The following is a 22428-nucleotide window of genomic DNA, read 5'->3' on the forward strand; positions in this document are numbered from 1 at the left end:
GTTTGCCTTCTCCGTGTCCCCAAGTTGTATTTTTAGCCACCAAGACCTGTCAGAGGTGGAAAGGTTTTGACAATGCCTCCTGTATTAGCTACTGGAGATGGCAGGCGCTGGCGGGCTCACCCCCTACTCCGACTGCTCTGTGCCGTGTTCGTGTTCTCTGCGCATGCTTTCTAACTGATGACTGACCATTTCTGAGGACAGGATTTTTTTTAAAAGTTCCTTCTTGTGATAATAGTCAATTCTTCCTTTGGAGTTGACTTGAAATCTATTTCTCCATATCAAAGAGTCCAGCCATTCCTAGGGAAATGTCATCAGCCTACCCTGCTACAGTACTACAAGTGAAATAAATAAAGAGACAATACATATAGTCTGACCACCTCGTTTCCTACACAGAAGAGTAGAATGAGTCAATCCAGGAGAAAATCACAGCGCAGCAGCCGAGTTGGGTGGTTGAGGGCACCTTCATGGAGAAAACGCATCATCACTCAAGTGAGTTGGACAAATAATTTGAAAAAGAAAGTTTTAGTTTTCTTTTTCTCCATAAAAAAAAAAAAAAAGAAATAGCTGTAGGAAATGGAAATTCGCATCACCAGAACATAAAAACCTAAATTGCTGGTGTTGAGGTTTGGCATATGGCTGTGTGCCTGACTCTGCACAGAGATTTTTCTAGAGCCATATGGTTGAATCAAGAAGGGCAACGGGCTAGAGCGGACAGAAGGCAGTTTAGAGTTAATGATAAAGTCCTGGGCCTAATATATTTGAACAAGCTCCAATCTTAGATTCACATTAAAAAGGAGGAGGCTGCCAAGAAATATATTGATGTTTTGTTTTTTCCTCTCCTGAAATGAGAAAACAAAGATGCCCAGGCACCTGTCAGTTCTGCTTAGATGACCTAACTGTTCAATCACTATGAAAGCAAACTATTAAGAGAAAATTTCTATTCTAATTGTTTAAACACTATTATAGCCTTCCCAGTGGGTAATATACTGAGTTTCTGCTACAACGCAAAAACCCTGTACCAAGCCATGTAAGCAGACAGATTACAGGCTCTGCGGGTCCACATCACTAAGCACTTCTGAGACAACTGGCTAGAAAGAGAGCGCTATTAGTTTCCCCAACCCTCCGGGAATACTAAAGTGACAAGCATGGATGACACCAAAATGAATAATCAGTTTGTAACTTCTGATGGACAACTCATGCTGGAAATAGTACATATGAGATTTTAACTAATTAGGCCCCAAGCTCATTGTAAAAGCCGCATTGCTATTAATTAAGATGATTGCTACTCATTATTTTTTTAAAAAGCAAATTCTTTATTTTATGTACGAAAGTGTCAGAGAAAAGTAAACACTCTTACACTACCATATTATGGCTTTTATGCTAAAAAAGATAAAACATTTAAAACTTAACTATATTTTTAAGCTGTTCATTTGAGATGAAATTGATATACTATTATGAATAGTTTAGCTGATATGTATTATAATAATAATTTAGTTAGCAAATGAAAATTAAAATCAAGATTTGTAATTTCTCAATGAGACCCAAATTTAAAGCACTGTCACACCCACTATTAAAAATAACATTATGAGATTGGACCTGTCAGTGGAAAATTTGAGAGAGATGGCAATTCAAGGGAGGACATCAAAATTTTAAATAATAGCCTCTGATATGTTCCTCTTCTAATAATTTCACTGTCAAAAGAATTTATTGTGGCATCATAAAAAACAAATATTAATCCATAAAATAGTTAAATGACATCAACAGAAAAATAGTTAGATTATTATAAATCCATCTATGGAATTTCTATATAGTCAATAAAGCAGCAATTTACATAGAGCTGTATCTTATAAATATGGCTATTATATTATAGGAAAGGCAAACTTCTAGACCATAATTATGGTACTCTCTCATTTAAAATGAGTGTGTACATGTGTGTAACACATATGTGTTTTAATAACAAAATTTCTAAAAAGACAGATACCAAATTTTTAAATTGGTTACCTCAGGGAAGTTGGATTAGGAGCAGTGTGGTGATTTAAGAGAGATTTTACTTATTATTTCATATATAATTGTACTGCTGAAAATTTTATAGTGATCTTAAATTATTTTTGTAATTTATGTTTTTGTAGACTCTCCAATTTGCCTCCAACAATGCAACTTTCTTGAAATAACAATTAGGAACCATTCGAATAATATGAGTTGAAAATCAAAGAACTACTGCATAATTTTTCTTAACTGAAAAAAGATAATAAAATTAATAAAAAAGTGATGTTATTTGTATAAAATTTTAGTTGTGAAATTCATACTGTCTTTAGAGTAAAAGGTCTTGCTAATCTCTTATTGCATATGCATTTAAGTTGGAAACAATTGTATTTAAATTAATGAGAATGGTCTACAGTCCCGTGAGTGTTATCATACTATTAAAATTAATTGCTCAAAATTAACATATGAGGCCAAACTGGACAGGTAATCAGTCATAAGCTAATGTTATTAGCTTGATTAATGTTATCAAACTATATTTCTGATAATACCAGGCAAGTAGATGGACAAGAGAGAAATATACTACATATTGTTAAGCCTAATCCGGAGGGACCCGAAACATTGAAGACACGAACAAGGTCCGTCGATTACACACCAAAGCTTTACTGTCTAGCTTGGCCAAGCGGCGGCAACTCCGACAGAAATCTGAGGGAGAGCGCACTGGCCCTTTGTTCTACCTAGTTTTTATAGTTTTGTAAGTGGGAAGTACAGAAGCAAAAATTGTAATTAGGAGCCCTTTACCACTATTGGTTATAGTCATATGTCCTTTAACATGATAGGACCATGTTCAATTTGCAAGCCATACATCATTTTGGAGAAAACAAAATTTACAAGTCAACACAATGGTAGAAAGATGTCTCTTTACATATTAAAGGACATTCCTATATTTTCTAATGTTTATCTGCCATCTCTTTGTCCAGAGTCACACACATTAACTATATGCATTCATATGGGAGAGGTAGTTTCCGTGGGAACAAATGCCCACAAATGGCTCATTACTATAAGAAAAGGTTTATTTTGGCTTTTCTCTTCCTGCACCTGGCTAGCCATTCACCCCTTTCCCCACAGGTGTGGTGGAATGTCTGGGAATCCATGTTTTCCTCCCCTTTGCATTTACAATACAATGCCAAGGGCCATCCTGGTTTTGCCAATCACACAGTACAGAGACTATTTCTCATAATTTCTCTGCACACCTTAACCCAAATTAATAAAATGTTCTTCAAGCCTCTTAAAATATTAATATTAATTCTGTAGTTTTTGGTACCTTACAACACCTGCGGGTGAGGTGGCGCAGTGGCTCCTCAGGGCTCCTCACATGTCAAAGTGATGGAACCAAGTTCTTTTGTTTGCATTACTTCTAATATTTAGAGGTTCCACTTATAGCAATCTTCACTCTTATTTTTAAAAATGACATTTTCTTCCATAGTTTAATTCCTGTCAGTCTCCTCCCACATTACATGGTCTTGTTGTATTTCAATTTTATTCTCATTTATACCTACATTAGATATTATTACTATTTCATAAGACAATATTTGCTTAAATTTAGTTAAATGTTTACCAATTTGTTCATCATTTTTGCTGGCCTCTGGGTCTTCTTTTTTTTTTTTAATAGTTTGTTTCTTTTTTTGTTTTTGTTTTTTCCGAAGCTGGAAACGGGGAGAGACAGTCAGACAGACTCCCGCATGCGCCCGACTGGGATCCACCCGGCACGCCCACCAGGGGCGACGCTCTGCCCACCAGGGGGCGATGCTCTGCCCCTCTGGGGCGTCACTCTGTCGAGACCAGAGCCACTCCAGCGCCTGGGGCAGAGGCCAAGGAGCCATCCCCAGCGCCCAGGCCATCTTTGCTCCAATGGAGCCTTGGCTGCGGGAGGGGAAGAGAGAGACAGAGAGGAAGGAGGGGGTGGGGGTGGAGAAGCAAATGGGCGCCTCCCCTATGTGCCCTGGCCGGGAATCGAACCCGGGTCCCCCGCACCCCAGGCCGACGCTCTACCGCTGAGCCAACCGGCCAGGGCCTCTGGGTCTTCTTTTTAAAATCAATGTTCTTTTTTCTGAAGTACATTCATTTTGGTGCTCTTTTGGTGAAAGTCTGTTAATGGTAAACATTCTGTTTTTATCTTAAAGTATTACTGAGATTCCCTGATACTTGAAAAATAGTTTTCCAGAATGCCTAATTCTAGGTTTATAGTCATTTTTTTCCTATACATTGAAGCTATTATTTTACTGTGCTTAAAATTTTTATTATTAATCTAACTGTTGTTACTACTGTCTTTTATTCTGGCTCTTTTTCTATTCTTCTCTTTTTATTTGGTATTTTATAGTTTGAGTACAAGGTGGCTGAATATCAATTTATTTTTTATTTATACTGCTTGATAAGTTTTGTTTCTTGAATCTATGGATTCATGCTATACCTACTCATAACGATGGTTACAAGAATTAAATTGGCTAATAAAGGTCAAGTGCTATGAACAGTACTTGGCACATAGTAAATGTTGTATACATGGTTTCTATTGTTAATGAATAATTATAAACCTTATTGGCATCTTCTTTAATATTGCCCCCACCTATTATTTTTGTATTCTTTCCTTTAGGACACCAATTAGAAATATAAAACACTGTCCATTCCAATCCTCCTGTCAATTAACTAGCCTTTCCTATTTTTCAAATCCTTGCCTCTCTATGCTACTGGGTAATTATTTTTCAGGCCCAGTAACTAATTATCTTTTAAGGTTTGTCTAATCTGCTGGTGTACCTGTTGGTGCTGGTGGTTAGCTATTCTCTGCCTGACTCTGTGCTCTTTTTTTTTCATTTTTTTAAGGTATTATTATTATTATTATTATTATTTTTACAGAGACAGAGTCAGAGAGAGGGATAGATAGGGATAGACAGGAACGAAGAGAGATGAGAAGCATCAATCATTAGTTTTTTGTTGTGGCATTTTAGTTGTTCATTGATTGCTTTCTCATATGTGCCTTGACCATGGGGCTACAGCAGACCGAGTAACCCCTTCCTCGAGCCAGGAACCTTGGGTCCAAGCTGGTGAGCTTTGCTCAAACTAGATGAGCCCACACTCAAGCTGGCAACATCGGGGTCTTGAACCTGGGTCCTTCCACATCCCAGTCCGATGCTCTATCCACTGCGCCACTGCCTGGTCAGGCTCTGTGCTCTGTTTAGTGAACTTTACAGAGTACCTCATCTGGGCTCCCCACTCTATAGTTTCTGTTGGGGCCAGGCCAATGTGCATCAACAGAGCAGATCTAAGGTCAAGAGGAGGGAGATGTCAGGGTACTTAGTCCCCTCTCTCTACCTATGTTTTCATAACACTTGCATTTTAATACAGTAAACATTTGACTTCTTTGTGACACTCACTTTATTCTTTGTTATATGAAAGGCACAAAAACACAAAGGGTACTTTTCATCAAACAAGACTAAACTGAATTTTTCAAAGTCATAAACAATTGTCAAATAAATCAGGAAAAACAAATCGTTTTTGCTTCACCTGAATATTGCTATGCCCATCATCACTGAGTGTTTTAGGTGCGATTGCTTCAGGAATGCAAAGAATAAATAAGCAAATCCATTCCACTCTACATAAAAAAGGCAGAGCAATTCTCTGTAAATGTAGCACATCTGGTAACAGAATGGGCATTGTTGAATGAAAATGAAGAATCACATTATAAAAAAGGAAAAAGATGTTTAGAGATTTGGCATAATATGATCAAAAGCTTTTAGAATGGGAAAAATAAAGAATCCTGAAAAGTGAAGTTATAAGCTAAAATGATTTTTCTTGCTGACATAAAAGATAGATGCTAATCATAAAAATGCTTTGCTACTTTTCTATATAATTTTTTACTTACTTATAGGCAATTAATATTAATGACATACATGAAGTAAAAAAAAAACAACCTTGTAAGTTAACATTTAAATGTAAGAAGGAAGAACAGAATTTTTAAATTTTGAAAAAACTAATTACATACCATAAAGGAAAAACTATTGCATTATACAAAATTTCTTCACCTCTGCTATATTTCATAAACATCCCCCTGACCACCTATATTTAATGCATGTGAGAATGGGCCCTGCCATGGTCCAGGTTCATTTTTAGGTTCCCTGGAAAGTTCAGTGAAACTGAAGAATGTACACACCATTTCCAGAGTTTCTTCATTTTACTCTTAACCAACTCCCCGGGCCTACCCAATGATTATTCTACCATTCGTTACCTGTCGTAGTCTTGCCAAGGTCCTTGAGATGAGAAATAACTAAGTTTGTTTGTTCTCTCCAAAGAACCTCTAACCAGCCCCTCTTTCTCCGGCTTTCCTTCTAACCTGACTGTCCTTTTAACCATTTTACAATGATAGAAATAAAACAGTAATGAATGCTCAATGACAACCTTTTACCTTGACATGCATGCTTCTGGTTGTTAGGTCAAAAATGTTTCCATGTTTACATAAAGGAAAGTATTTACAAAATTTCAGCACAGATAAAACATAGTTCAGCTATGAAATTACAGAACATTAAAATCAGAAAAAATATCTAATGAGATCTGGTCTATTACAATTTATGAAGCTAAAAAGTCCTAATATTTATGTTTTGGAGTTTGCAAATTAAGCATGTCCAGAAGTTTTAGGTTTATCTAAAGAGAAATCCCCAGTTCAGAGGATTATGGATTAAAACAACAGTGTATTCCTTTTAAAAAGATGTGTAAATTAAGGTTTACTGCAAACTAACAAAGGCATACGTTATGGGTTTTCAAAGTGCTGAGAACATGGCAAGTATGAATATTTTTAAAGCCAAACACAATTTATTCTAATTTTAAATAAATTGACTATAGTGTAACGTCAACAAGAAAATGTGAGAAGCACTCTCTGTGTTGCTTAAAGTTAGACAAGGGAAAACCATGAACAAATGTCTCTGTCTTGAAAAATACATAACTGGGCTCAGCAAACTAGATACTTTTAATCAATTATTGAGGATGCGAGTAAAGGGAATTTTTCAGTGCTCTTTTCTTCCCTGCTCTGCCATATAGTTTTAAAGGTTCTTTGTTCCTTCTGATTTATTGTCTTGTTTGTGCATTCTAGTAGCAGAGTCATAGTTAAAGGGACAGCTAAAATGAAGGGACTAAGGAATACTGTCCATCTTTGACCCTTGGGTAGAAGGCTGCTATAAAACAACTGAAAAATGAAGCATCAGGAAGAATAAATTGTAGGTTTTGGGTACGTTTTTTTATTCTCAAAATGCGTTTTCTTTTTTGAGAATCATCTTTTTCCATTTGAATTAGCTTGTATTATAAGTTGATTGTGGCATTCTGTTTTCATCGGATTCTACCCAGATGTTCCTTCCATTTACAGAAAAAATTCTATTTCGCATACAGTGTTCCATATTTTAAAGCACATCTGATGACCTCGATTTAAAAGTCTTTGAGTTTTCAGAAACTTATGATTTTTTTCTTTGAATTGATATTTTGTTTTTTAATTTGAATAATATTTTTGTTGACTTTTTGGTTTTATTAAGCTTTGACCGTTTTCTTGCATTTTACCAATCAGTTAAGTTTTACATTTCAAAACATCATTTTTATGTTAAGGAATATAACCTGAATAGTCCACTCTGAATGTGTTATTGCTTTATTTTCACTTTTGCTCCCACTGATGATTATCATGACATAAGTTTTAATATTATATTTAGTTTCTCTGATATTTAATTGATTCATATTGAAAACCATATATAACTATAAATTAATATCACAGTAAACTGAGAAAATGATGAATGCCTATTTATAATTATGTATAGAAGACAAGAGGAAAAATAATACCTAATCTTTCAATATTATTTTTAAAAGCAATTTAAATAAAAATTTTTTATTAAATAATAGCTACATTTAATCAATGGAGTTAATGTATATATTTATTAAAGCTCTCAAAAGAGACTAAAATCAAAAGGAACAATTTATCTAACACACATGATATATTTCTGATTTATATATTTTCATACTGGTGTCAAGTGAACGCAGAGTCTGGACACTTGGCTAGAAATAAATAATACTTAGTTAAGGGTCTTGGAGTTTGAAAACTGGGAACACAGAATAAAATTCCACAAGTGTCCCAGAGAAGAAAGAAAAGTTCAATGTTCTTTTTTTTTAATTTATTCATTTTAGAGAGGCAAGAGAGGGAGAGAAGAGAGACAGAGAGAGAGAGAGAAGGGGAGAGAGGAGCTGGAAGCATCAACTCCCTTATGTGCCTTGACCAGGCAAGCCAGGGTTTTGAACCGGCAACCTTAGTGTTTCCAGGTTGAAGCTTTATCCACTGCGACACCACAGGTCAGGCAAGTTAAATGTTCTTGAAGGAAAAAGTACACAATTGAGAATTATCAGTCTTTCTTAGCCCTCGGATAGGTCCAGGGCCGTTTATCAGTCTGATGTCAGGTAGTCTGGATGATGAATGCCAGGTGGTCCAGAAGATACATTATTTAAAACTTGCCTTGATATAAGCGTTTAATAATAAAATTCAGGAGCATTTCTAAGTGTAGATAAAGAATGAGATTTTTGACCTATGAAATTAATAAGGTGAAATAAACACTAACACATCAATTATTATAAAATATTTACTGCTATTCTATAATATTATTTTTACTGCAATATACTTTTTCTCTACATCTCACAGAATGCTCTTCAAAGTAACATTAAATTATGTAAGAATAAAAAGTTCATCAGTTTTTGGCAGTATATAACACCAGTTGTTATATCTAATACTAGAACCAGCCACTGTCCAGATGTCTAAATAGTATATGCTAAATTGAGGTCACAACCAAAATTCATTATCAACAAAAACCTGAGAGACACAATATAAACTTAACATCTATTTATCATTTATTTTTAAAAAATGCAAGTAAACTTATTATATTACAGAGGATATTAAATTTTAATATTCTATGAGAATTAGCATGAAATATTCTCCAAGTAGGAGAACACATATACATTTTAGTTTCAAACTGTTTATTGTAAACCTGTATGACCTTTATGTCAGTGTCTCTCAGTCCTTTGAAATATTAGGTCACTTTGAACCAATATTAAATGCCTTCTGCAAATTCCTGGGTACAGGGTGGAGTTGTTGCTTCCTTTTGTGTCCTGAAGTTATTCACTCGTGTGCACATGGCATTCACCCAGGCATTACACTACTTTCTCTCTCCCTCTCTTTAACTAAACCAGCAATATAATACTTGCAAGGAGCAGAAACCTTGCTGAATAATTACATTATACACAACAAATAGCAAACTTCATCTGGACATGTTTGTTCTTGAACATTTCTAACACCGTCCATACTACCAAAGGGTTCTAATTTCCCATCTTACCCTTCATTGAAATCAGCCCTCCACTTTTTTTAGCCCTCCACATTTTTGCCTCTCTTTTTGTTCTTTCTTCCTCTCTCTCTCTCTCCCTCTTTGTCTCTCTCTCTCTCTCTCTCTCTCTCTCTGGCTTGCAAAAGTAGGAAAAAATAGTGGAAAAATACAGACTCTCATTTTTGTCCTTTCTTTCCTACAAAGTAGTGAGTCTTCTGTTTTATTGCCTTGGCTTCTCAGAATATTTCTTTCTACCCCAAATAGCTTAGAAGGTCCTTACTTTAACAGCGACAGTTTCTTCCTAGTATGGATTTGATTGGCAACTGTTGGGATTTAATGAATGTACACTCTACTGTGTATATATTTGTAATTACATGACAGAGTTATTTGCAAATCTGTTCTTTTATTTGAGAGGGGAAACATGTTGAAAAAATTATGACATGGGTAAGAGACAAACCAAGTTTTATCCACAAGTGTCCTGAGAAACAGGGTGTTTGGAAAGAATTTTTCACATGACTGGGATCAAAGTCAGGAATTTACAGAAGCCATTCACCCATGACATAATATTTTAATACAAGGGAAAGAAACACCTTCAGACAACTCTATAAGTTGATAGAAGGCTAATGTCCAGACTGTTCTCATGTCAGGAAGAACTTTACAGGTGATGTCAGCAAGAACAGGAGAACAGTGAAAGTTCTTCAAGAGCCCAGGCACCCTGCCATAGTCTGTATTCTTCCAGATCATGTCCTACCAGCCGCGCAGGGGTCTCAAACTCGCGGCCCGCCCACCAATTTTGTGCGGCCCGCAGACTAATCAAACTTCGTGGATTAGTCTGCGGGCCAGTCTGCAGACCGCACAAAATTGGTGGGCGGGCCGCATGCGGCCCGCGGGCCCGAGTTTGAGACCACTGAGAGTGACCTCTTTCCTCTCCGAGCTTCTCTCTTCTTCCCTAGGCAGCCTGAGTGCCTACATGCCCAAAGCCTTGTGCATATTTAACTGTCTGTTATACTCCATTATAAACTCCGACCCCCACAACTGTGCCTTGTATATAGAAGGTAATTAGAAATCTGGGGGACTCATGAAGGAATCAGCAGAGCATTTTAGTTCTATTTAAACTATAGATTGACAACAAGATTTAAAAAAATAAAATTAACACAGTTAATAAGCACTCGGTTACTATAGTAAATTGATACTTATATTAAGAGGAGCATGATTTTTTTTTCAAAAACCGATTTTGAAACTAATAAAAACTAGCTATAATTTTTACAAGAAAGAGTGTAAGTGATTCCAATATTAACTTTTACTGATTGAAATGCTGTTATAAATTTTAAAAAGAGGCAGTATTCTTAGTTCCCTGGTGCAGATTGTGAGGCCATCAATTTTTCACCACACTGAAATTCAGTAAGAGTGTAGAATTTCTGTTGTAAAGAGGCTCTGAGGCCAAATTACATGTCACCTCTTAAGAATTGTGTTCTCACTGTGACTTGGAAATATTTCTTAGAGGGGACATTGTTTAAACTCCAACAATTTTTCGAAACAAAGTGTTAACTATAAATCAGAAGAAACTGAACTTTGTCTCTAGGTTCTAGGTTACCCAGGAGCGGATTGCTGTAAAGGGAAGACACCAAGATTTTCATGTGTACAAAGCGGTCTCTATTTGGAGAGACAATAAGAGTTATTTATCTCTGAAAAATAAATTATACAGAGTTAAGAGTGTTACCCCAGCCGTGTTTATTGACATGTTATTTTTTATTTCAAACTATGCGGACATGTGCATAGCATCATCATAACCTTTATGTGTTAGTGTAGCTATCCCTTGGAATTTTTATTTTATTGCTTTTCTAGTGCCAAGATGAAAGAGATGACAAACAGTGGATTTATAGGAGGTAAAGGTTCTTTTAAATACTTTTGGGCTTCTTCACTATACCCTGACTTGAGAATCGGATGACCTAAGGTTGTTATTGTGTTCTTGCCATACCTTAATGCCTGTTGACACCAACCAACCAACCAACCAACCAACCAACCAACCCCACAACCCTTATCATATTGTACCCCATATCTCTCAAGTACTAGTGATATTACATAAGTCTGTGTGTCGCTTGTCATCTGCATGTCATCTCAGTTCACCACAGGGGAAGGAAGGTCTTAGAGCTCCTACAGCATCTCAGGGACTATCACATAGTATTTGCCAACAGCAGTGGGACCTTATTGGCACTTACCTGGGGAGTGGTCCAATTCCATTATCATATGCCAAAGAGTTACTTTTGGGGCTGTCTTAATTTTACTTCTTCCCACCCTATGTAGACACTTCAACGAGGTAGCTGATTAGAAGGGGTCCCAGGTGGCATTTGTCAACTAAGAAATTTAATATTGTGGCCAATCGGAGACTGGTCTCACACAAGTAATTCCTCAAACTATTCACTGAAAATCGAAGGGGGCAGTGGTATTTATCTACGGATTCCCACTAGTTATTGTTTGAAGGTTATTATGAGGTACTGAAAGGCAGGCAGTCATTACCTGGCTGGCATTCCAATATGTGTGGGAAAAATAGAAAAGCCCGAAAAATGCCTCTGGCAAAGAAATGCACATCTGTGGGGGAGGGGCTGAATTTCCTCTACCCTTCTAAGTTCTTCTGGCTGCTCTAACAATCAAATTGACATGAGACGGATTAGCAGTAGAAAAATAAAGTAATAGCATGTATACCTTTGGTATAATGAGAGGCACCCAGGAGAACTGAGTAACTCACCAAAATGGCCAAAGCCATCACCTTAAATACCAATTTCAGCTAAAGACAAAAGATAAAAGTGGGGGTTAGGGAAGTCAAGCTATGAGAGGTTTTTAGGAAAAACACAGTAATTAAGAGTAAGGTGGTTATGCAGATCTAAGTCCTTGCCTTCTCCAGTGATAAGAGTTTCTAGAAATTTAGAGTCATCCTTCTCTTTCTGGTATAGTGAGTGAAATACTCTTGCTTGTGGAAATTTCCCTTACAAATGCAAATATCTTTTCCAAAGGGTAACTTCTACTTGGTTTTCAGAGCATCTCCAAGGGCTGCTGTTTCTTAAAAATAATCAGCCAAAAATAATTCTTATGTCAAACAAATATATTTTGGGGTGACAAATTCTGCTATCCTGCATGCACATGCTGTTGATAAGAAGTAGGACTTATATATATATATTATGGCAGTTCTAGAAGGGCAGCCAATAAATGCACTTCTTAACTTATGTCACGCCAAAATATCAAAAGCAGGTGAGTATACTGATTCTTCAAGGACTGTTTGATACAGGGTTGAGCTGTGACTAATATTGAGAACCCACTTTATGGTTATAGGTCAACAGCCAACATGTGACAATAGGCCACACTGGTCTTACTATATACCTTTTCACCAAAAGCTTCCAAGCAGATAAAATTTTGGAATGGCCTCTTAAATACCCACCCTGAGGATAATACCTGAAGTGGTTGGGGGCTTAGATGCTGCTTTTCAAGATGCATCATGTTGCCTGACCAGGTGGTAGTGCAGAGGATAGAGCAACGGCCTGGGATGCAGAAGATCCAGGTTCAATAACTGAGGTTGCTGGCTTAAGCTTGGGCTCATCTGGCTTGAGCGTGGGCTCACCAGCTAGAGCGCAGGGTAGCTGGCTTGAGCGTGAGATCACAAACATGACCCCATAGTTGCTGGCTTGAGCCAAAAAGTCACTGGCTTGAGCAAGGGATCACTCATTCTGCTGTTGCCCCTGGTCAAGGCACATAAGAGAAAGCAATCAATGAACAACTAAGGTGCCGCAATGAAGACTTGATGCTTCTCATCTCTCTCCCTTCTTGTCTGTCTGCTCCTATCTGTCCCTCTCTCTGTCTTTCTTGAAAAAAAAAAAAGATGCAACATGTTGACATAAGAAATGTCCAAACCGGTAGAGAATTTTTATAAATTTAACTGAGCCAAAACTGAAGACAGTTGCAAGATATCAAATGCTCATGAGAATAATAGTTTTGTGCTTCTTTCACACATTTGGAATTAAGGAGAGGCTTAAGGAAGATAACATGAAGGTGGACGAAATCAAGACAGGGATTGGATTACAGGATAGTTAACAAGCTCTCTTGAGGATGGCTATTTCAAAGATATGTTAACCTAGACCAGTGATGTCCAACCTTATTTATCTCATGGTGCACATAAACTAATTACTAAAAGTCTGTGGCACACCAAAAAGTATATATTCTTTTTTGCCAATCTGACAAAAATAGGCATAATTTTGATTGATTTACAAAAGAAATAGTAATAGTAATTACCTACCTTTTTAAGAAAAACAGATGCCTATACTTGTATATAAGGATTTCTGGTACCAAGAATTAACCAATCAGACACATCCTTATGATGTGATGTGTCCAATAAGATACAACTCTATTATATAACCTATATATTTACAGTTCAAGACAAGGCATTCACACCAGATTATTGTTGTGTTAGCTGTTGTCATTTTAAATTTGACAGTCTAAGGGAAAGGAGGTCAGTGCAGCTGACTAAATAATCAGGTATTGCATGTTTTAAAAATTCTTGCAGCACACTGGTTGAAAATTGCTGACCTAGATGCACAAAAACAATGAACAGGGCTTATTTCAAGGCAAAAATAAACTTTTCTTCTGCCTGATCTAATAATCAAATTGACATGAGACAGATTAGCAGGAGAAAAACAAATTAAAATTTAATATAATGTATATACCTCCTGTGTACATGGGAGAGACCCAGGAACACTGATTAACTCATCAAAATGGCACAGGCCAACACCTTAAATACCATCCTCAGCAAGAACAAAAACAGGTGTTGGTGGGTGGAGGAGTCAATTATGGGAGATTACTAAGAAAAGGATAGTAGACAGAGTTATGCAGATTTAAGTCCTTGCCTTCTCCCGTAATGAGTTTCTGGATATAAGGTCATCCATCACTTCCTAGCTCAGGGAGGAAAACACCCTAAAGAAATTATATATGTCTGGGACATGACTCACAAATGTGATCTTTCCAGTCAGGAATTTATGGTAAGATCACCCTATGAGGTTACTTGCTGTAGAACCCCTTTTCACCCACAAGTTTATACTTAAACCAAAAGCCATTATATGTTGATATTTTCTCAAAATCTAGAATGCGTGGAGCTGGGTTCAAGGCAAGGAGTAGAGCTAGACTCCCTAGTCGTCACTCTTACTGACCCACTTGAGGACTGTGTGCTTAACTTGCTCACAACTTTAGGGTCTGCTGTATTAGAGATACAGGTCTGGAGAGAGGTATGGGAGGAGATGCTTTCTATAAGGGTCACAGCAAGGGTTTGCTACCAAACCAACAGCTGTGGTTGTTACCTGGACATTTTGGATTCCTGCTACCAAAAGTCAAATGGGCAAAAGAGTTACTATACTGGGAGGGGTAATGGGACCTGATTATCATGAAGAGATAAAAAGTTGCTGCTAGTAGCGGAGGCAGAAAAGAGTATTTCTTAAATTTAGATGGTCCTATTAGCTGTCTGTTATTGCTCTGTTATCCCCAGTGATAACATGAATAGACAATAAACTATACACAGTTATTACATTGATAAGGAAAATACTCAGCATTGTGATGCTGGATGGATATAAAGGATTTTTAAGATACTGGAAGCAAAAGCAGATTCTAAATTCAGTTGAAACTTACAGGAACTTAATTATTATCCTTAGTATTTTTCAGTATATTTTATTGTTATGAATGTGATTTTTAAATTAGAAAATGGTAATGAATAATGTACAATTAAAAAGATAAAGTATATACAAAATCCACTTTGGTTTAACACCAAAATTCATTGAAAAAGCTACTGTGTAATAAAACTTCACTGAAAATTGAGACACTAACCCAGTGGTCCCCAACCTTTTTTGGGCCACGGACTGGTTTAATGTCAGAAAATATTTTCACGGACTGGCCTTTAGGGTGGGACGGATAAATGTATCACGTGACCGAGACAAGCTTCAAGAATGAGTTTTAGACGGATGTAACAGAGGGAATCTGGTCATTTTTTAAAAAATAAAACATCGTTCAGACTTAAATATAAATAAAATGGAAATAATGTAAGTTATTTATTCTTTCTCTGCGGACCGGTACAAAATGGCCCACGGACCGGTACCAGTCCGTGGCCCAGAGGTTGGGGACCACTGTGCTAACCTATTCGTCAGGGAACATCTATTTCTAATATCAAAGGTTATTAAATCAATTGAGAAACTCTGTTTTGCCACATCCCTCCATTCCTTTCCACCCCACAGCACCAGAACAATCACGCCAAGCTTGTTATCATTTTAAAGTCTGTTGACATATATATAATATAGTCATTAAGAAGACTGATTTTTTTTTCTAGCATAATTTTCATATTTCTGATTAAGCCTTTCCATAGATTTATTTATAAAGTTGCGGGACACACCAGAGATGTTTGACAAAGTAAATTAAGCCCGGGCTGAACCCTCATTTAAACCACCATTTTACATTTTATTTTAACTAATTTGCTCCTGTGAGGGAGTAATTATTTTTTGAGATACTCATTTATGTTTTGTTTTCATTGCTATGCCGACCACCCTCCACCTGCAAGTACCTTCTCCATCTTCTTCCATCCTGAGACGCTTGGGGAAAGTGATGTCAGCTAAGTGAAAGGGAAAAAGCGAAGGACGAGAAGAACGATTTCTTCAACAGAATCCTCTCGGGAGATTTTTCATTTTAAAAGACCATACTGGCGGGGCTGGTGCGGGGGAGCAGCTGGCTTAGGCTTGCTGGCTGGTTCACCGGCTGCAAGCCCTTTGCCTGATTGGTGAGCGCGCGGCAGCGCCATGTGTGTATGGTCTGTGTGAGGCTGCTGGTGCTTTTCCTCCGGGTTGATTCTCGCAGATCGCTCTCCTGTCACTAGGGGGTGCGGTTCTCCTGCTCCCTTGCCTTTCACAGGGAAAGCAGGTTTTCCTTTGTTTATAAGCACTTTTCCTTTTTTGTTTATTCTCTCGCCTATCTTTGCGAGCCTCCAATAAACGAGAACGGCCGGACGCTTTCGGGCTCCGCAGTTTCTCTGCGGTCTGCGGGAATCCACTGTGGACCTGCCTGGCCTCGGCCCGTGGCATCGCAGGTGGTCAGCGCAGAACTTGGTGGTGGTTCCGTGGCTGGCTCTCCACCCATTAAGGAGATGGTCAGCACGGCATGTAGCCCTTCTGTCCCCTGCTGACCCACTTTTCCTCTGACTCTTCACAATGTGCCTGAAATCCCAAATGACCAAAATTTGAAGTCCCATGTTCAGGGAAAAAAAGAAAAAGACAATACTGTCAGAAATATATCTTCCCTTTGGTGGAGGTTGAGGTGTGACAACAAAGCTAGTTGAAGAGATTGTTTGGGCCAATGTATTCCATCTTTAGCTACCTCAGTTGAAATGAGGGATGAAATCTTCAGGGCAGCTGTGTTAGGCTTGCTCGCTGGTACCGGCTGTAAGCACTTTGCCTGATTGGAGCGTGGGAGCGTAGCAGCGCCACGTGTGCATGGCCTGTATAAGGCTATGGGTGCTTGCTCTGGAGAGAAGTGGGGGTTGTGGATGGCGGGTTGCCTGCGGGCCACTGGCTGGTCTTGCTGTTTGTGTGCTGGAGAAGAGATTTCCCCCCTGCTTGTGTGCTTGTCCGCCATTGTGAGACTTTATTAAACCAGCATGGCCCTAACGCTTTCTGGCTCTACAGTTTCTCTATCGTCTGCCGGAATCCAATGTGGACCTGCCTGGCCCTGGCCACCGGCGTTACAATATCGCAATTACAGTTTTGCATTTTTGAAAATATAAGAAAGATATATAGGGTTGTAATTTTTTTTATGGTAAGTGGTAATCTTTACTTCATGATTTTCCATAGTCTTACTGCTGGTACATTGAGGAAACAATTATTTTTGGTATATTGTATATATAATTATATTGCTGAACTCTCCTATTCATTCCAAAAGCACTTTGGAATGCTCATTTGATTCTATTAGCATTTAGGCAACAGAGCCATTAGTGTAGATCCTAGGACTGAAAATGTGAAAATTTTGTTTTGACCTAGGACCATTAAAAGTACTGCCATATTGCATATATAATGTTAGTGATGGAGAGAATGGGAAGGCAGATGGAAGACATAAAAATAATGTATCTAATTTCCATTAAGTTATAAATTAAACAGAGAAAATGTCATTATAATTTCTTCAGTGTGAAAAGAAACAAGTCTGTCTCTGCCATAGAAAAAATATTTTAGCAAGTGTTTTTTCAGACTCTTTATAGACATTTATATTTTAAGTGTCTATTACAGATTATTTTCCTACTTTACAACTTAGAATGACATTTTGGAGGTATAATTAACAACTCTATTTTTACTAATATAAAAGTATAATTATTTCATGGGAAATCACTACTACATACATATTATTTTATACTTGATTACTTCTATAACTTGACTGTCACACAGTGCCCACCTTACAAGACATTATAATATAAGAAATTACCAGGACAGATTTAATTCAGAAATAACAATGGTATATGGTGTCTCTACTTATTCATTTATGCTTACATAACCAGAGGTTCCACAAATATCAAGCCATCAAATCTTGTGCCCCTGTGAGGTGCACTTTGCTATTACCGTTATAGCTTATTATAATTCAGACAGATCAAGTTTCCCCTGGAGTGCTGAATGGCTCTTGCAGAAAGTGTTGAGTTTTTAATATTCTGCATTTGAGAATCACATTTCACATTTATAAAATTAGCTCATTTTTTCCTAGGATTGTCTCTTATGAGTCACCAGCCATCATCCACTTCAGGTAGCATAGCAGAAATAGTGCTCACCCAGCTTTTAGAAAGCCTTCAAGTTGAAAGGCCATTTTGTTTCCTTCAAGAGATCTGGAGAAGAGGCACAATACTTGAGGGATAAAGAGTAGTCGGTGGGTGGTTTGCTTTCCAACACCATCAAACAATTTTCCAATTCTCAAAGGGCACTGACTGGGTATCCTCCAGACTGACAGAGATAGTCAGAGAGAGGGACAGATAAGGACAGACAGGAAGGGAGAGAGATGAGAAGCATCAGTTCTTCATTGCGGCACCTTAGTTGTTCGTTGATTGCTTGTTCATTGATTGCTTTCTCATATGTGCCTTGACTGGGGGCCTACAGCAGAGTGAGTGACCCCTTGCTCAAGCCAGTGACCTTGGGCTTAAGCCAGCGACCTTGGGTTTCAAGCCAGCAACCTTTGGGCTCAAGCCAGCAATCATGGTGTTTGTCTATGATCCCGCGCTCAAGCCAGCGACCTCGCGCTCAAGCTGGTGAGCTTGGCTCAAACCAGATGAGCCCGTGCTCAAGCTGGCGTCCTCCGGGTTTCAAACCTGGGCCCTCCGCATCCCCGTCCAATGCTCTATCCACTGCGCCACTGTCTGGTTAGGCTGGGTATCCTACAAACGTAACTCAATTGTGACACTATCTACTTAGTGAAAGCATCAGATATCACAGGTTAACGGCTCAGTCCCCCAAGACTGCCCCAACTTCAAACACCAATTGCAAGTCCAGTTTTCTCCTGTACTTCTGACCCACTGGCTGAACACCGCGGCTCCCATGACTGCTTCCTTGGATTCAGTAATGGCTCACAGAGCTCATTTACTTTCCTTTACCAGTTATTTTCTTTCAGGGCAACTCCATACATGTTATAAAGGATACAGATGAATGGCCTCTTAAATTGGATCACTGGGTGTGGTTCACAGGGTCCTGAGTGCGGGAGCTTTTCTGCCCATAGAATTGAGGTTTACTACCCTCCCAGCACGTGGATACATGTGCCTACCTGGAAGCTCCTCAAACCCTGTCTTTTTGGGGTCTATGGAGACTTCATTACATAGGCATGATTGATTAAATCATTGGCCACTGGTGACTGAACTCAATCTCTAGCTCCTTCTCTCTTCCCAAAGGTCTCAGGAATGGGGTTAAAATCCTAGCCACTGGTGTCCCTACAGTGTCCCAGTGGTAACTCCCACCTCTTTCCTTTGCCAAATGGCAATATTATTGCAGTCATCCTGTATATTGCTTGTGTTGGGAAAAACACTTATTCATTTTAGCATATAGGTCACAGAAAATGAAAAGCTAATTTTGGACCTGATGGAACAGACTCCTATCCCCTGAGGATTCTAGACTCCCAACTGTATGCTGGACCCGAATGAGGCTTTGGAGCTGTCCAGGGTTTATTTAGTTTTATTCCCCCTTCTTCTTTAAGTAACTCCATTGATTTGTAATCCTTTCCGCTACCTCATACACTTTTTGACATGTAGTGTTTTCTTTGATTTGAAGTGACTTCTGGCCTCCATGGGTTTCTTTCTCACCAGCCTAGCCATATATGTAAAAATATTTTTCTAGTGATTTTAGGGTTTCTGGCTGGAAGGTCTTTTTAGACTCCTAACACACCACAATGCTGGAAATAGAAGACCTGATTTTGAAAACTATTTTTAATAATCTCTGCTTTATTATTGTGGTTTTTGCTCTCCATCATAGATTATTTTCTCATTCTATTTTTTGGGGGGCTAAATTGTTACTTTAATTTTTATTTTTTACTAGTTTTATGAGCAGGAAATATGTTTATTTATAGTCTTTTATTTTCTAATACAAGCATTTTAGGATATAATTTTTCCTGTTACTTTGGATATATCAGGAAGATTATAAAACTTGATGCTATCAGTTCAGTACTAAATGTCTTCCATTTTATTTTTTGTCTTGTGATTTATATCTTTTAATTTCCCAGTGTTAGGCAATTTTATTATTATTATTATTTTATTAATTCCTAGTTGTATTGTATTCTGGGTGAGTGAAAGTTACCTATGGTCGTCTGCCCACATAGCAATGTTCTGACAAAATTTTATGTGTTTGAAAAGAATATACTTTCTGGGTTAGAGGACTTATCTTCATTTTTTACCTAAATCTTTAATCTCCTTAACCTTCTGTTTCAGGGAAAGCAATGTTGTCTCTTATTAATACTGTCTACTTGCCCATTTCTCTTGTCCAAGTCACTTTTCGTTCCCAAGAAGACTAAACATAACTTTCCCTTGGGCTCTTTCCTGTTCCCATTTTTGCCCCTTACGGATCCACCTTGTGAAATGGTATCATCCCATGAACTATCTTCTCTCTTTAATATGGTATAATTCTTTTGCCTTTAACTTTCTGTTCTATTTCACAGAGCTTTCTTCAGTTACTAGTCAGTTTTAAGCTTCTGTTTTTGAGTAGAGCTATTCTTTTTCCTTACAAATTAATAAATAATTTGGGGTAGGAAGAAATCACCGCAGTTTTTATGTGCATTTACCATCTTAAAATTTGAAATCCAAACCTTTATATACTCATATAAATATTCCAGAGAGAAAAAATTCTGAAAGCAGAGTTGTTGAGTCCAGGCAAATATATATTTTAAATTGAGAGCTAATGATAGATTATTCTCCAGAAAGGCTACATTCAGACTTATGCCAAAAGTGCTCAATAAAGACCTTTTTCACACTTTTGTCACCACTGGTTAATATAATTATTTTTCTATTTTCCAGCCTGAAAGGAACAAGATTGCATTTTATTTGCATTTCTTTATTTGTGAGTTCAAGTGTAAATGCCAACCTAGACAGTTTGATTGGAATTGATTTCTGAAATAAATGAATTTGAATTACAAAGGATGGACTTACATTAGCCTCATCTTTTTTTTTTTAATTTAATAATGAGATCATAAGTTTACAAGTGGGCTGAAATCAAGCCCACTTGTAATCAGATCATTACGTTACGTATGACATGAAATAGAAAAGAATGCCTGCCAAAAGAGTAAACAGACATGGTTACTAGGCTGCCGTAATGTTCCAACTTTTCAGCCGCGAAATGACTTAGCCTTGAAAAATAAACACAGGTGAATACATCTGGTATTTGTACTAGAGTTTCAATTAATTCTGGATACAGCCAAGTAGTCAGGCTAAATATCTGCAGCTCTACTGGAATCCTATTAGAGTGAACTGTCCAAAACTTGAAATAGATAGTTTGTAAAGCAATTCAGAGTGGCAGTTTGCTGCCAGGATTTCGTCTACAGCTCTAGATAAACTAAATAAAAATGTTTACCACTGAGAGGAAGTGTCCTTGAATACTGTATTTCTACAACTGAAAAGTGAAAAGAGGATTTGAATGAAGCTACCAGTGTTACATATTATGTTGTTTCCAAAAGAATGTTGTGACTCATACTATATCATTTTGACCCAGATTTGGTATATATAAGAGTTGTGCTCAGAATTAAGAATCTCTATACGGTCACATGCTACTTCACAGCAGGGATATATTCTTTGAAATGCATTCTTACTTAAATGAACCTACATGGCATACACACCTAGGCTATATGGTATACCACCCTCACATATGAGGTCCCTCACCTGAAACGCTGTTATGTGGTACATGACTATATGTTTGTTTGCCTCCAATAAAACATAAAATGATAAAAGCAAACCTAAGTTAAAACCCAGAGTTGATTTAAGGGAAAATATTAATACTATAGTCTATTCTAATGCAGATTGAAAATATGCCACATACTTCCTGTCAATTAGTAGGATTAAAAAAGAGAAATTACTTTGTTCATCATCTCCTTAAAGTACAGGGCTTCCCAACATCACCCCCCCTCCCGTGGCATTCATAGAGAATATTTGTTCAGCCCATTAGGACAAATCAACAAGGACGCTTATGGCTTGAGATGACCCTTCATTCTTTCTCCTGCTCCCAAAATGCTACAGTTGTACTTCAGCTGCCCCTCCCCTCCTAGAACTGAGATGGACACTGAAAAATAGGGCAGGGTACTTTGCTCTATTTGAAATATATATAAAAATCACTAATTAGAAAATTCAAAATTACATTGGTTTTTCCCTTCGTTGTCATATTTAAAGATATTTATAAAATATAAACTGAAAATAGAAATTTAAGCTTGCCTGGGTATGAATATGTTTTAGTCTTAAACCAAAAAAGTTTTGTTAAATTGCACTGGCCATCATTAAAGAAGTGGCTGACAGCACAGTCTGGGCCAAAGGCATCAGCGGCTCTTG

General features: G+C 37.6%; 1 non-coding gene across 1 annotated transcript; it reads right to left on the reverse strand.

The window, feature by feature from the left end:
* Positions 1-3978: 3978 nt before the first annotated feature.
* On the reverse strand, positions 3979-4054 carry TRNAP-GGG (transfer RNA proline (anticodon GGG)). The gene has a single exon. It is a non-coding gene; the product is annotated as a tRNA-Pro (tRNA).
* Positions 4055-22428: the final 18374 nt, after the last annotated feature.

The sequence above is a fragment of the Saccopteryx leptura genome, chromosome 12 (assembly GCF_036850995.1).
Source record: "Saccopteryx leptura isolate mSacLep1 chromosome 12, mSacLep1_pri_phased_curated, whole genome shotgun sequence".
NCBI classification, from domain to species: Eukaryota; Metazoa; Chordata; class Mammalia; order Chiroptera; family Emballonuridae; genus Saccopteryx; species Saccopteryx leptura.